Source organism: Panulirus ornatus, chromosome 20 (genome assembly GCF_036320965.1).
Source record: "Panulirus ornatus isolate Po-2019 chromosome 20, ASM3632096v1, whole genome shotgun sequence".
Lineage (NCBI taxonomy): Eukaryota > Metazoa > Arthropoda > Malacostraca > Decapoda > Palinuridae > Panulirus > Panulirus ornatus.
In genome coordinates this window covers 34772266-34785662 of record NC_092243.1, presented here as the reverse complement: position 1 = coordinate 34785662, position 13397 = coordinate 34772266, and the positions used below count along the sequence as shown (strand labels likewise).

General features: G+C 41.4%; 1 long non-coding RNA gene across 1 annotated transcript in view; it reads right to left on the bottom strand.

Annotated features, from left to right (window-relative positions):
- Positions 1-225: 225 nt before the first annotated feature.
- Positions 226-13397, bottom strand: part of LOC139755801 (uncharacterized) — a 316241-nt gene continuing 303069 nt past the window's right edge. The window contains exon 3 of the long non-coding RNA XR_011714163.1: positions 226-1193. This is a non-coding gene — a long non-coding RNA (uncharacterized lncRNA). The remainder of the gene's footprint in view (positions 1194-13397) is intronic.

Below are 13397 nucleotides of genomic sequence, written 5' to 3'. Positions count from 1 at the left end.
AAACATGATGACCTAAAATACTGTAAATATAACAAATAACTGTTGAAACATGATCGTCAAACACCGTGCAACATATACGTAATTGGTGAAATATGAGAGCTAAAAATCAAGCAAGGTACAACCTGTAACTGTTGAGATATGATCACCAAACAATAAGTAGCATATAACAACCTACAACTTATATGATAACCAAACAATAGTTAGATAATCATGTTACTTACGTGTGGCCGCCTGGCGGGTGAAGGGCTGTGACAACCATCAGTGAGTAACGAGGCTTTCACATGATCCGTCGTCACCTTAACGACTCTCCTCAGTAGTCATTCTGTGTTCAGATATTCTATGTTTTCCACCATTCACCATCACTGCTCTATGTCATAATCTCATCACATTGTTCACCAGTTTACAAACTGTTTCCACCGTTTCAAATCATGAGTCAATACTCACTGTTTGGTAGACGAGAAATACGTGAGTGTAGGCAGGAGTTCTGCGGCAGATGCTGCTTCCAAGGTTCACATCACTTGAACCTTGGACCGCAAAGGGTTCAGTTCCAAAACATAATTATACGCATCATTTTCTAGCAGTCAATCGAGTCCACAAACAGAAATTATTCAATGAATGTTTCTCAAAAGTTACGTCTTTGTATCACGTGCAATGTATCTAATGTTTTCTTTATACACTTACACTATGATTTTTTTCATGGTCTGTTCACTCTCTGTTTACACTGTCACAAATAACACTCTAAAGTACTCAACAGTTACACTTCACAGAAATTCCAGTTCACAACACTCACATTAGTGTCAGGATGTCTTATACATCACTCTCACTAGAGTCTGTCATCACGTATCAACGAATCACACAAGATATACTGTAGTGTACTGACCTCCGCGCCGACTTCCTTCACCCAGGGTCAGAGGACAAATGCGTTGACGAGTGTGAGACACCGTGTAACGGGCAGGCTTGGACCTGATTACCGAAGGTATAGCAAGAAAAGTTCAGCTCCCCGTCTGACTCCGTGACGCTAAAATTCACCGAAAAAAACACTAACTGGTCTCATCTTAGTTGTGTGGTTCAACACTAGGGTCCACCACCATCGTGGACAATACTGTGTCGTCTGCAATAGTCTTGATAATGACATCACAGGTGCTAAGCGTGTCACTCAAAATGCCTCCAGGTGGATATCACGGTTAGGTTGTCTGCAAAAAGACAAAAAAGATACTGATACTAAGATGCCATCAATTTTCCAAAGGGCGTACCCCATAAGCAATTAGTCATTTGAATACTGTAATAATATGAATCAGGAAATGAACAGGTCTAGGGAAAGTTCAGATACTGACATACCAAGACATCTTTGTTAATGTGCTATTCCAATGTCCTCAGACCACTTCTGGCAACTTTGTGTACCGTATATGATACGGTACATCAAGTTGTATATGATACGGTACGTTAACGTGTATCATGATACTCCAATGTGTGTACCGTACATGATACGGTACATCACTGTATATCACAATACTCCACTATGTGTACCGTATATGATACGGTACATCAACGTATATTGTAAAATATACACTGTGTGTACCGTACATGATACGGTACATCAACGTATATCACAATACTCCACTGTGTGTACCGTATATGATACGGTACAGTCAATGTATATTATGTTGCTCCACTGTATGTACCGTATATGATAAGGTACACCAACGTATATTATGATATTCTACTGTGTGTACCGTCCATGATGCGGTACATCATGTATGAGAGTCCAGACTGATTTTTCATTACACTTGAAGGCAACGTGTCCAGTTAACATACATAAGGAGTTTTATGATTTATTCCAAGTTTCATTTGGACGTACTCTTGACCTGCTGCTCTTCATATATATGCACTGTATACTGCATAAGTCATGGTCATAAACTATGAAAGAAACACTAGAATTGATAAAGGTCAATATGGCCACGCTGGGAGAGGTTATATGACAGAATTACTTGAGGAGGGTGGAATATATGAATATATGAGCCTACATCCCTAACGTTATATATATATATATATATATATATATATATATATATATATATATATATATATATATATATATATATATATATCCCTGGGGATAGGGGATTAAGAATACTTCCCACGTATTCCCTGCGCGTCGTAGAAGGCGACTAAAAGGGGAGGGGAGCGGGGGGCTGGAAATCCTCCCCTCTCGTTTTTTTTTTAATTTTCCAAAAGAAGGAACAGAGAATTGGCCAGGTGAGGGTATTCCCTCAAGGCCCAGTCCTCTGTTCTTAACGCTACCTCGCTAACGCGGGAAATGGCGAATAGTTTGAAAGAAAAAAGAAAGATATATATATATATATATATATATATATATTATATATATATATATATATATATATATATATATATAATATATAATATATCCCTGGGATAGGGGAGAAAGAATACTTCCCACGTATTCCCTGCGTGTCGTAGAAGGCGACTAAAAGGGAGGATCGGGGGCTGAAATCACTCCCCACATGTTATTTTTTTTTTTTTTTTTTTTTTTTTTTCCAAAAGAAGGAACAGAGAATTGGGCCAGGTGAGGGTATTCCCTCAAGGCCCAGTCCTCTGTTCTTAACGCTACCTCGCTAATGCGGGAAATGGCGAATAGTTTGAAAGAAAAGAAAGAAATATATATATATATATATATATATATATATATATATATATATATATATATATATATATATATATATACATATATATATACATACATATGACAGTTGTTTGAACTTGGTTATTCCATACTGTATACCTGAGGGAGAAATCAGTGGCTCAGGTTAATGCCTCGTGTGTGGTGTGTCGCTGCTATTTCGAGGATGATCATTACGGAGATGGTCGCCACATTTCTACCTGCTGATCCAGCAACAGGTTGTTATTCTGTTGTATGATTGCTTATTTTCTCTTATTTTTAGTTATATATATTGCCTATTGTTCCGAGATTAGAAAAATCTTTGATAAATGTGTATTGTTAGAAATTTTCTCTGTTATATTTCTGTAGTTGAAGTTTACTAAGCCCTCTGCCATTCCCTGTCACATGTAGCAGACTATGTTGCACATGTTGGACCAGATGTCAGGGAAAATATAATTGACATCCTTCATGGTAAGTAAAGTTACACGATTCATGAATATCAAGAGATTGTACAGTCTTTCCAAGCTTGCTGCACGCCATGTGTCAGGAACATAACATATTACATATGACAAATATGTATAATTACCTTTGATTATTAGTGTGTTTCTGATATATGAAGTTCTTATTTAAGTAAATCTCTGATTCTGTGGAAACAGGGAACCGTCGTGTATACACACTTTATGATTATGGTTAGACAACAATAAATAAAAAAGTGCACTACTAGTATTCGTGTGAAGGAGTCATATTATATTCTTAATCTCTGTTTATAGTGAAATGTTCAGTAAAGCAGAAGTTTGGATTTTTCTTTTCATTTACTGTAGATGAGTTCATAAGTCATTCTGGTGTCCTTAGTGAATAATTACATTAGGAAACAACGGTTCAGTTTATCCATCACTGTAATTATTACATATTTCTTAAGTTATACAATATCCTGTATTCACAGGCATGTAGATGTACAATACCATCATAAGCATATCCTTAACCACTCTTAAACTACAACATGTACAAGATGTTAGAGAAACGTTGTAGGAAATAGCTCTTGCTTTGGTAATAATGATGTGGCCATCATTTATGATACTGGCGATGTATCCTCAGTCAGTCGCTACACACTCTCCAACCTGACCACATATTCTGTGATTTCTACAATGTATTCTCAACATCTTCTCTATTCACTACCGAACTTGGCCATATTTCTGACGATAATATTCTCCTAAATTTGATCTTGGAAATCTGTCTGTTTAAGCGATCAGAGAATTTGTTATGAGTTTCGATGAAATAAATATATAAATGTTCACATCTAGTAATAGTATTTGACTGACTTTTTTGTCACAACAAAATGTGAGAGAAGTCATCTATATTGGTGAGGTCAGGTGTGCCGGCGGGGTTTGACCTCGACACCCTGGGTCATATGACGTCATGTCGACACTGGTGACGTAAAACGGACGCTGGTGATGTCAGAAGTATCGGTACGGCTTGACCCTGGTCTATGGGGTTAGATGACCTCAGGACCAGCAGGGGTTGACCCTGACCCACAGGTTTAGATGACGTCATCCTCAAGTTGGTGGTTTGAGCCAATGAGGCTTGAGTTTGACATACTGGGACAGATGACGTCATGCTGACATTTGTGACGCCAGGTGTACTGGCGTGGTCTGACGCTGCCATAATAGCTCAGACGAGATCATATCAAGTGGTCTAGTGGGACTTGACCCTAACATGCTGGGACGTATGACGTCACGCTGACAGTTTCAGTGTCAAGAGGTGGACCAGCGGGGTTTGACCCATGACACGTTCAGTCTGATGACGTTACGCTAACATTAGTGACGTCATGTGTCCATATAGGGTTTGACCCTGACATGCTAAGTCATCCCATGTTAGTTAAGGTCATGGCGACACTGATGACGTCAGGTGTAGCGACGGGGCTTGACCCTGACAGCTTGGGTCAGACAAGACCGCGCTGACCTTAGTGACATAGTGTACCGGCCTGACGTCACTCTGACATAATACGTCACTTGAGGCTACGCCGATAATAATGGTGACGTCATCCATCTTGACGTCATTACAAGTGTAACTTTCGTCAATTTATCCAGAAATGGTCAATATATGTCCTGTACTTACCATAGGAACATTATCTCGGAAAGCAAAAATGGGTATGTTTGAAGGAATAGTGGTTCCAACAATGTTGTATGGTTGCGAGGCGTGGGCTATGGATAGAGTTGTGCGCAGGAGGGTGGATGTGCTGGAAATGAGATGTTTGAGGACAATATGTGGTGTGAGGCGGTTTGATCGGGTAAGTAATGTAAGGGTAAGAGAGATGTGTGGAAATAAAAAGAGTGTGGTTGAGAGAGCAGAAGAGGGTATTTTGAAATGGTTTGGTCACATGGAGAGAATAAGTGAGGAAAAATTGACCAAGAGGATATATGTATCAGAGGTGGAGGGAATGAGGAGAAGTGGGAGACCAAATTGGAGGTGGAAAGATGGAGTGAAAAAGATTTTGAGTGATCGGGGCCTGAACATGCAGGAGGGTGAAAGGCGTGCAAGGAATAGAGTGAATTGGAACGAAGTGGTGTACCGGGGTCGACGTGCTGTCAATGGATTGAACCAGGGCATGTGAAGCGTCTGGGGTAGACCATGGAAAGTTCTATGGAGCTTGGATGTGGAAAGGGAGCTGTGGTTTCGGTGCATTATTACATGACAGCAAGAGACTGAGTGTGAACGAATGGGGCCTTTGTTGTCTTTTCCTAGCGCTACCTCACACACATGAGCGTAGACATTGTCGTAAACATGTCGTCAGATTCTCATATTACGAGACACAGAAGGATACAAGGTGTCCGCTGCCAAGTATTGGGGGAGGAATCAAGTACAGTAAACGAATAAGAAAAAACTCCATAAGCTTTTCATATCACTATGACTAGATTACGCTCGTCAAATTTGGTCGCGCACTTTATGTAACACAAGGAACAATTACATGAAGACCAGAGGAAGGCAATAAAGATGGTAACAAAATCAAGAGACTTGAGTCATTAGGAAATGTGAGAGGCATTAAATCTGTCCACTGTGGTACAGACAAGGAAGGAGAGACATGACCACAGTCTTCAACTTTTCAAACCAGACCGATGATGTCAACAGTAATTAGTTTCATGATATATGCAAGTGAAGTAGACGCAGAGGTTATAGCATGAAATTATACAAAAGATTTTATAGACAAGATGCTGAACAGTACATAGATATCATATTCTCAATAAACAAATAAATATATAAACTGAATGATGAAACTGTAAATGTAAACATCATACAGAAGTGTAAATATTTACGTAACAGCAGAGTAAGTTCAAGAGTGGGTGTCGGCGGGTGCAGAACTCCCTCTCCGTACACTACAAAACGGTAATCACAAATGGTTAATCACACACACACACACACACACACACACACACATGGAGCTCCGTGGTGTAGTGGTTAGTGTTACTGGGTGTGTACATACATTCATAGGAGTAAAGACGTAGTACATATATACATGGTCAAAAGACGGAGCAACGGGAGAGCGTAAAATTCTCTCCCTATAACATACAAAAAGTAGCACACACACACACACACACACACACACACACACACACATACACACACCTGGTGGGAACTATTAAGAAACAAGATCAGAAGTTATCACAGCTTAGAGAGAAAGATATGAAAAAGCGAAAGGAAATTAGGATATTAAAACATGTAATTAAAGAACATGAATGCAAAATGTAATCGGTTAAAGCAATTCAGAAAATGCGCAACGAGAGAAAAGGGGAAGAAGTAATTGAAAAGGAAATAGGTCAAATGGGTCTTTCCTAGATTTCCCAGAAACTGCTCGAAAAAGGAGTAAGTCTAGAGTGCAGAAACAATTGATAAAGTGGGAACAGTGGGCGAGGAGGGGAACCGAGAGGAATTTCTCGGTCTGTTCAACAGAATCACAGTATGAGGACTGACGCAGTGCAACAGAAGCCTGGGAACATTCAAATAGACGTACTGAGTGAACTGAGTGAAGCGGGCAAAATAGTATGTTTGTTAGAGACTGAACGATCCAGATATATTATGGTCTGGTAGACGATAGGTTTAGAAAAATAGAGGGCATAAAGAATCAGAGATAATAGACCGAAGTGGGATTTTAGAGAGTCAAAGAGACGGAGGTCGTTAAATCAACGTTGAAGGATCAGCTGGTCTGGCTGATTAGAAAGACTGGAAAAGCAAGAAGTTGATAGTTGTAAGTCGCTGATTAGTTTCGGGTTGGAACATCATCATACACTTCAAAAGATGAAAAAGAGTGCATATATATCTATTAAGATATTATTGGAGACTACAGAGATGCCAGACGCAATTTCTCTTATATTCATACACACAAGTATGCAGTCTGTTGTGGATGAGAAGGCTTGGGAAGTGAGTCAGTTGTTGTTCGCTGATGATACAGCGCTGGTGGCTGATTCGGGTGAGAAACTGCAGAGGTTGGTGACTGAGTTTGGTAAAGTGTGTGAAAGAAGAAAGCAGAGAGCAAATGTGAAAAAGAGCAAAGTTATTAGGTTCAGTAAGATTGAGGGACAAGTTAATTGGGAGGTAAGTTTGAATAGAGAAAAACTGGAGGAAGTCAAGTGTTTTAGATATCTGGGAGTGGATTTAGCAGCGGATAGAACGATGAAAGCGGAAGTGAGTCACAGGGTGGGGGAGGGTTTTGGGGGTGTTGAAGAATGTGTGGAAGGCGAGAACGTTATCTCGGAGAACAAAAATGGGTATGTTTGAAGGAATAGTGGTTCCAACAACGTTATATGGTTGCGAGGCATGGGGTATAGATAGGGTTGTGCGGAGGAGGGGGGGATGTGTTGGAAATGAAATGTCTGAGGAAAATATGTGGTGTGAGGTGGTTTGATCGATTAAGTAATGAAAGGGTAAGAGAGATGTGTGGTAATAAAAAGAGTGTCGTTGAGAGAGCAGAAGAGGGTGCATTTAAATGGTTTGGTGACATGGAAAGAATGAGTGAGGAAAGATTGACAAAGAGGGTATATGTGTTAGAGGTGGAGGGAAAGACGAGAAGAGGGACACCAAATTGGAGGTGGAAGGATAGAGTGAAAAAGATTTTGAGTGATCGGAGCCTGAACATACAGGAGGGTGAAAGGCGTGCAAGAAGTAGAGTGAATTGGAACGATGTGATATACTGGGGTCGACGTGCTGTCAATGGATTGAAGCAGGGCATGTGAAGTGTTTGGGGTAAGCTATGGAGAATTTAGTAGGGCCTGGATGTGGAAAGGGAGCTGTGGTTTCGATGCATTATACATGACAGCTAGAGACTGAGTGTGAACGAGTGTGGCCTGTGTTGTCTTTGCCTAGCGCTACCTCGCTCGCGCGCAGGGGGAGGGGGATGCCATTTCATGTGTGGCGGGGTGGCAACGAGAATGGATGAAGGCATCATATATGAACATGTACATATATATATATGTATATGTCTGAGTATGTACATGCATGTATACGTTAAAATGTATAGGCATGTATATGTGCGTGTGTGGGCGTTTATGTATATACATGTGTATGTGGGTGGGTTGGGCAATTCGTCTGTTAACGTGGGAGACAGCGACAAAGTATAACAATAATATAAAAAAAGAATTGGTGGTTATAATCAAGGAATAAGGGGGCAACCAATAATGGTCACTTTCAATTTGGAACTGTCTTGCCGGGAGATACATAGCCAGGAGAACCAGTCTGAAAACACGATGGACGTCAGCAGGATGTTCATCAGACGTGGAAGACCAAGGGGAGAGTGAGAAAAGATGAAAAGAAAACTATTACGGAGATAAAAAGGAAGACATCAAATGAGGTAAGAGGATGGGGCAAGGGGTCAGGAATGTTAGGTTATGGTAATGTCAGACTGAAAGGAACGGTGTACTGATGCTGATGGATTAGTTCTAAATGCATATATGTAAAGTATACATCTAATATTTCTTTATCAATATAACCTCAGGACCGTTTTCTATAAAAGAGTTCTGGTGTTACCAAGGATCTCTTTTCAAAAATTCTTGCAGCCCAAAGCTGCGCTGCTTTCAGTAACATGGAAAAGTAGACTCCTTTGGAATGAGAAGTTCTTCAACGAGACTGTACACGCAGTGATACAGCTCACCTAAAGTGAATTTTCACTCAGGGTGTAACCTCTTGCAGGCGGAGCCCGGTAACACCTATGGTTTATATATACAGACATATATAACAAATCTAATATGGCCATAGGTGGAGTGCACAAATGACCTTGTTATCTCGGCTGCAACAGAATGACCAATACCCCGCACCATGAAGAATATTTTGACATTAGTGATAGGCTCCACTGCAACATTCTCAGCTTATGGGAAGCCGATTTTGTGAAGTGCATTATATGGGGTATCCAGGTCAGTGTGGAAGACATGGAAATGGCGAACATTGAGCTGCAATGTTCTGAAAGCGAATAACTGAACATATGTAAGATTTTATGAGAGATATAGGTAGATACTGCACTTGAGTATTATCATACTGACCGGGTTACTGCTTCCCCATGTTTAGATGCTGCACAGGGCCGGATTTAGTGAGAGATGAAGAATGAGTATCTTAGTGAGGAGCGGACGGAGAGCTAGTTCAAGTGGAATCATCAGTGTAAGAATGATTTGGTTTAAGTAATGAGGATATATCATTTATGGAAGAAAGAAAGACAACAGGCAGAGTGAGCATGAGAAATCGTACGGTCAACGATTAACATGATGGACCGACTAGAAAATAAGATGTGTAACACTCTACAGAGACGAAGAAAAGCCAAAAGAAAGATGGTTATAAAGTATAAACTTCTGTCGCTCCTTGTCAAACAGAAAACGTCGAGAGCCACGAGAAACGATTTAAAGTCCCTTAGAGAGAACTTGGAGGCGAGTCAAGTAGGAGAGATCACCAATGGACCTTGTAGTGTATCGGTGTTGTGAAAGATGGTAGTGACATTCTACGTGTTTAGAAAAATGAGTGTTAGGAAAGCATTAATGTCTTTGGCGTTACGTAAGCCGTGTTTAGAAAAATGAGTGTTAGGAAAGCATTAATGTCTTTGGCGTTACGTAAGCCGAGAAGGTGAGAGGGATAATTTGAAGGATTAGATTGGTCGTCTTTATTAGGAGGGGCCTCATCAAGGTATACTTCCAAGAAGTGAAGTTCGGTCTTAAGGTAGAAAAGATGTGGGCGAACAAAGGGCTGAGCTGGCTCAGAGCCAAGCTCCCTTTGGCACGTGAAGGTGCTGCCCTCTTGTATAAGAGAAAGCACCAGGAGTAGCTCGAGTGAGGAGAATAGAGGAGAGGACATAGATCCAGTGAAGTGGACAGATAATATGTGAAAACATCGCAAGTACAGTTAAAGGAAAATAAGATACAGAAAAGTCCCGATCTCTCAGTATGAAAGTTAACTATAAGTTGGTCAGGTCGGTGAAGATAAAGGAAGGATCTTAAACTAAAGATGTACATTGTTAAAAACTGAACTCATCGGAAATCAAATCAACACAAATTCGTTATGGTGGTGTGCTTTTCTGAAGGAACAACAGCTCTGCAATGATTGCAGGCAGAAACGAAGGCAAAGTACGATTCATGAAAGAGGAAGATAAAGTAAGATTCAGGAGAGAGGAAGGCAAAGTAAGATTCAGGAGAGAGCAAGACAAAGCAAGATTCAGGAGAGAGCAAGACTTTAATGACATGATACAATCTGTTCCCGATGTGACCTGCATCAGAGTAACATCGATCAAACCACAACTGAGTGGAAAAGTTCCAACAGAAGAAAGAACACTGGACTCCATTCCAGCCGAGATATTCCACTCTAGGTCACTAATACAGCCGAAGACATCATCGCTGTCGGCACAACGTTGTTAGTACCAAGGAAAGTTAGTTTAATTTTGAGAAAGGATGACCCCCGAGGTCCGCCATAGTGCTGGAGATGATGTGCCTGAAGAATGAGTGGGGACAGTGAGGTCTTACTGAACGTGATAGAGATACGATTGTGACCGGAATACTCTGGAGGAAGAAATATAATGAGAAAAGTTTGAGCGTACAGTATTAAGAAGAGAGGTCAGATGTGCTGTAGAAGTGGTCGTGGTGGTTTCAGAACGTGTTGGATGTTTGGTGATTTGCTTCAGATCGTGGATGAAGGAAAACGAAAGGGATTCGACTCCCCCAAGATATAGCCAAACAGAACCTAACCATTCTGTGAGGTGTATATTGATATCCCGTGTGCTGTGTAGGAAGAGGGAAAGAAGTCGAAGAGCTGTAAGTAGCTGAAGGATGCGAGGAAAATACACGAAACATAAGCAAAATTAGAGAAGATAAGAAAGATAAACGAATCAGATCTACTTACGTCCAATTCAGATGTTCACTAATACATAAGTTACCTATTCAACAATAAGGTTGGGCTATAGCGAAAGGTTGGGTATAATACTGACTCCTAAGTCCTCACAAACACAATATCCCGCAGCGTACTTCTGTCGGACAAAACTCGTAAAGAAGTCTTCTTTGTGTCCCAACCTTCTCATTCTGCTGTTTCTCTGGTTAAGATTCATCAACCAAGTACCTGCGATTATGATCCTCCTCTCCCTAAAAACAAATGCTATTTCCATAGGACAACAAGTAAATTGTACGATATATATAAAGAGAAATATAAAGAAAACCTTTGACACAGTGTGGGGATGTGACCTCAAATACAAACTGATAAAGGTAGGCACACCAGAGATCGCAGAAAGATTGTTGTCTGCCTTATTAGACCAACACACAGCAGAAATTATCATCAACTTTGCAGCGTCGCCCAAATTCCCTCTACTAAGCGGGGTCCCCCAGGGCAGCGTCCTATCACCAGCTTACACAAGCTGACATTCTCCCACCAGCCGGTACCATGAGCATGGACGTCTATTCTGATGACGCTACTCATATAGCACTCTCGAACAACTCACTCGAAGGACATACCAGTTTAGTACAGTCAGAGGCAACGAGACTCAACATACTCGAAAAGGATTGGGAAAAATGACAAATTCACCGTAGCGGTGATAAAATAAATCCACTGATATATTCAAAGACAGTAACGACATAGCGAACAACAACTGACTCACTTCCTAAGCCCTCTCATACACAAGAGACTCCATACTTGCCCCTCTCTCCAAAACTCTTGCATTCACCTCCCTAAAAAGAAGAACCAGCAGAATTCTGGGTCACACAAAAGCATCAAGAGATTTGATGATACTATGAACAAGAGATCCGCACATGGAAAGCGGACCTGACCAAACTGCACAGATCTGGCACTTACCAGAGAACCAGAAATTATACCTGATCAGTCATGATAAACACCTGTCCTGACCTACCCACCTTTAGCAACGTTCTTCGTCTCCACATCACGCATGCTGAAGTTACAGAGGACACAAAATAAGACTTTACAAGTCGTCACAAATTAGAAATACTCCTACACTGGAAACGCCGTAGAACTGCACAAACGACTCAAGTTTAAAGCAGTCCATTCATACCTAAGAAAAGTTGCCCAAGTGATGCGGTAGAGACTTGAAAATAACGATGATACAAGCTACAAACAAATCCAACACCTCGAGGATAATACACACATGGAACATCCTTGGTTCCCTCGACGCTTCACAGCGCTCAGGGAGGCTGCAGTCATGCACCGACGAACACGATGAACAACATCCGGCTTAGTGAACCGCCTTTTAAAAACTCAAACGACACAACATGAATACACACAGACCTCCACTCAGGTCAGCCGCGGGTGCGTAGATAAGGAAACAAAAACACGCTTCCAGAAAATCACCAACATGCATCATGAAACTTTACGCCATACACCTGTATACACTTCAGCCCTTCCTCCCGTATGTTCTACCTCTTTTTTTCTTCTCCTCAAACCAAGCTATTAAAAAAAATGCAGCAGACGAACTTTGGATTATCCAGGCCTCTTTGTGAGTCCATGCAATCATCACTGTGTGCTCACAAACTCAGGTAACGTAAAGGTGGGGAGAGAGAGAGAGAGAGAGAGAGAGAGAGAGAGAGAGAGAGAGAGAGAGAGAGAGAGAGAGAGAGAGAGAGAGAGAGAGAGAGAGAGTGACGGGCGTTTCCAGTAGAGTTGATGACATGGCAGTTTACGCCTCCGTAGATGTAGTAGGATGCCTCGTGTTAACACGTTTACCAAGCCTGTCAGTCATACCGTCAACCACACGCTGCAGGCAGACTCATGGGAAACGCACGGATGAAAGAAACATTGTTAACGCTTTCTGGATGTTAGAGGATTATGTAAAATGTCGTGACGGGTTAATGGCGTTGGTTCTACATATTCTGACTGCTCGAATAACTCGCATTATCCATCACAACGACCAGCACGAGCTACAGAAGCTGTATTGACTGCTGGTTTCAGCTGTACTGAACGTAAACATGAGCTACGATCACTTCTGCCGTAAGCTGTCCCAAGCGTCGTCATAATACAACGTCTGGAGGGCCTTACCGGAATGAAGTGTGCTGCTGCTGTATGGATGACCAGTGTATGATGAAGACTGTAGCAACGTGACACGTGAGGAGGTCTGGGTGACCCGGGTTGACCTTCATGAATGCTCTGAGAATGACCCAGCAGTGGAGGGTGATCCGGTCTGAATTATGACATGAGCATTTTTTTTTCTTTGTGTGTGTGTGTGTGTGTGTGTGTGGGGGGGTTGACCACGAATGACATATGG